The sequence below is a fragment of the Scophthalmus maximus genome, chromosome 10 (genome assembly GCF_022379125.1).
Source record: "Scophthalmus maximus strain ysfricsl-2021 chromosome 10, ASM2237912v1, whole genome shotgun sequence".
In the NCBI taxonomy this organism is placed as follows: Eukaryota; Metazoa; Chordata; class Actinopteri; order Pleuronectiformes; family Scophthalmidae; genus Scophthalmus; species Scophthalmus maximus.
The window spans coordinates 2,938,028-2,941,801 of NC_061524.1; the positions used below are offsets into that span (position 1 = coordinate 2,938,028).

The following is a 3,774-nucleotide window of genomic DNA, read 5'->3' on the forward strand; positions in this document are numbered from 1 at the left end:
AGTGTGTGCAGGGGATCACCGAGGATCTGTTCCTGGGCCTCACGATGACACACTGCCATTTCCATTAGACGAGTCCGTGCAGTTCCCTTTTCTGGAAACTTCTGGGCTGTTCACATTGCTGTTACACAGGTATCCAACGTTCGCCGAAGCTTTGTATCGCCACACAACTGAGGACGGATGATGTCTCGGGTAGAAGTAGAACAGATGGGATGTACAGATGTTGACAAGTTTGCACTTGTGTTGCAATCGCCGAGGTGTCGGGGCGGCCTCAAGCCAATAGCGACTCTATTGAACAAAGATATCTAAACCGTGGGCTCGTCTTGCCAAACCATTGTTGAGTCTTCTCTGTTTCCCAAAATGTTGCCATCTATTTGGCTTCCTAACTCAAACCAGAGTCTTATGGATACCCCAAAAGAGGAAAGGGAATGCTCTTTAGTAATCACATAAGAAATCATCATTTGGACAATCTTCGTCTGACCGCAGACTCTGAAAAGATGAGTCAATGCGTGGAAAGAGTTAACAAAATAGATCCGAATCATGGGGTAGGTATCATTTCCACTGCTAAAGCAAAACAAAGAAACCAAGAATTAGGAATTTTAAGAGTTTTTTTTTCTTTTTCATTTTGGTAAATTAAGCGAAATCTGTCTACTACATGATATTTTCGTTAATGACGTACAAAAAAAAAGAAGCTAAATCCTCCATTTTTGTTGCTTTGGTTTAATAAGTATTATGTTGGCTCTGTGCCAAATAATTAATGTTGAACAAAAATCTAAAAAGCAATGAAGAGTGAGGAATGGTGACTGTGCCACCGTGTCAACCAATGTGTTATGTTTGTCGAATGGGAAATATCTTTTATCTTTGCTTATTGAAAAAAAAAAAAAGAGTTGTGGATGAGGTAAAGAAGAAGCAGACATTTATTATCCGGCAATATATCCTGACTTGTTTTTTTTATGTCGTTGAACTGAGTCAGGGAGTTGTTGCCTTATTGTCAAGTGCTTGTGTGGATTTAATTGGATATATCGTGAGGCGTAGGATTTAACTTGGAGCGCACCAGCACAGCGAATCAAATTGCAATGAAGATCACAAGCTTTACTGTGGCAGGATTTCCTCTACTCCCAGACAAATATACTGTATTAGATTATAGTTGACGTGTTCTTTGTTTTTCGGTCAATTTTTTCTATTGAGTTCTGTAAATGTGTATATGAGATTGAGGCGGTGGAGGACAAATACAGTTCCCCTCCTCAAATCAAACCATATTTTCCTCGTGTGGACTGTTCCCACGTCTCTGTGGACAGAAAACCCCTTCGGGGTCTGAACTTTTTTCCCCCAGATGCCTGTATTTGCTTGCAATATTAAACGGGATCCGCGTGGCCCGCCATGCAGAAACACACTGAGACGCTCACTTCAGGTTCATTTCATCCTCCGTCCAGTTTGCTCCTTCCCACTTTAAGAAGGAACAGATAGCGGTGGTGGGGGTGACACACACACACACACACACACACACACACACGCACACACACACCATGGCCATTCATCCAGGCAGTGAGTTGAGTAATGAGTGGTTTTAGCGGAGGGGACAGCTCACCTTCTTACCAACCCTTCTCAAGGAGACTTCTGATCATTGTTGTCAACTACAGCTAAGCACGTTAAATGGATACTGCATTGTCCGAGGTTGTGTGCGTGCGTGCGTGCGCGCGTGTGTGTGTGTGTAATTTGAGAGGAAAGTGTAAGAGGAAGCCAGATTGTAAGTATATGTCTTTTTCGTATGTGTGTAAAATTGTGCGTGTGTTGGTGTGTGTGTGTGTGTGTGTGTGTGTGTGTGTGTGTGTGCCTGAGAGGAAGAGAGAGAGGGGTAATCCCCAGAACCTTACATCTGTCTCCCATTATGGTTAGGACAGACCCACTGATAGATGTATAATGGACTTTCCTTTCTGTGTGTGTGTGTGTGTGTGTGTGTGTGTGTGTGTGTGTGTGTGTGTGTGTGTGTGTGTGTGGTAGGGGGGGCACATGTGTGTGAAGGGAGCATTTAGCAGCCGATCAATCACAACCTGCCAGATGGGTAAGTGTGGGGAACAGTGTCAGCAAAGGTGACACACACACACACACACACACACACGCACACACACACACACACATACATACACACACACACAAACACACACACACACACACACACACGCACACACACACATACACACACACACACACACACGGGGGAACAAAACTTCGATCATCAAGTGGAGAGGGAGGTTATTTGAGCATTCACGTACGGCCTCCAAACTTCCCGAGATGAAACTTTCCATAAAGTTTACTTTCATACCGCAAAGAAGAGCTGTCCTCAACAGGTGCGACAAAAATAAGCCATCGGCCCATCGGAAAAGATTTATATGAGTAGTGTCCGGTGTGTAGTCATGGTGAGGAAAACATTGCCTCCATAGTATAAAGCCACACGACCATGACAGTCCGGAGCAACGACACGTGGTTTATCTTGCCAGCGATCCACGGACACCTCCATCCAGCAGGACATGTTGCTGCAGCGGGACAAGAACTCTTTTGCAAACAGAGATTCTAGTCATTATTCACGTGACCACAGGCCGTTTGCAAGAAATGTTAAGCAAGGGTCACTTTCATTCGTCATTCGACATTTTTTTCCTGAAGAGAACAGTCTTGTTTTTCTGCTATACTGAGATCCTTCTATTTTTTTTAATAATCTGATTTTTTGCAGCCTTATAAAATGGCGAAAGTGTATAATCAAAATCTATTGTATTGAAATGATATTCATGCATGCATGGGATTAACCATCTATGTGTGATTGTGAACATATTGACAAACAAATGACTGACAAGATTTATATAATACCTTAATATAATTATTGATTTTACAAGTTTTATAAACTGAAATACTTCTCAGATGCATCACATTATTTTCCTGTCAAATACAGGTGTGGTACGATGAGTCAAAACGGCACCAGTTGGGTTGACCAGAGCTCCTCCTGAAATTGTACAGTATAATATATATATATTTTTTAAAATAATAATTGCCAGATAACCAAGTTCAAACAGTTCGGCTATTTTTTGTCTTTATAGCAACACAAAAAGAACAGGAATGAGCTACACTCTCAGCCCAGGTGGAGCGACACAGTCCATTCTCCGGCACGTATCCTTCGCCTCAATGGGATCCGCCCGCCGCCCGACCCGCAGCACCACAGCCGATCCCTCGGCGGAGGCACGCAGATCCACTCCCGCTTTGACAAGGTCAATTTACAACCTGTACTTTGTGCAAGATGGAGGGTATTACATTCTCTGCTCAGCTGTCCCCGATGCATGGCTGCTTCTCCTTTACACACACACACACACACACAGGAAGGAAAACACGCACACAAAGACGGACAGATATACTATGTGGAACATGAACACGAGCAGAAATGCACACACGCCAAGATTAAATGACACGCTGCACACACACTGACAGATTGATGGAAACCATATGCACGCGCACACACACACACACACACACACACACACACACACACACAGTCAGCCTGGCTGGGGTCCAGGCGGGGGGGGGGTTAAATAAAAATAGTAAATTTTATGGTCATTGTTATTCTTATTTATTTATTTTTTCTGATAGCGAAATGCTCACAATGTGTTTCTCCAATTATTTTTAACTGCAAATGCATTTCTACACTGGTAATTGAAAAAAAAAAGGAAAAGAAAATGCGATAAGCCTAATAAGAGAATTGTTTATTCACTGGAATGCATTCGGCGGCCTTTT

General features: G+C 43.0%; 1 long non-coding RNA gene across 1 annotated transcript; it reads left to right on the forward strand.

The window, feature by feature from the left end:
- The first annotated feature begins 1,964 nt into the window (after positions 1 to 1,964).
- Positions 1,965 to 3,548, forward strand: LOC118283857. The gene is made up of 3 exons (XR_004784683.2): positions 1,965 to 2,059; positions 2,942 to 3,000; positions 3,087 to 3,548. It is a non-coding gene; the product is annotated as an uncharacterized LOC118283857 (long non-coding RNA).
- Positions 3,549 to 3,774: the final 226 nt, after the last annotated feature.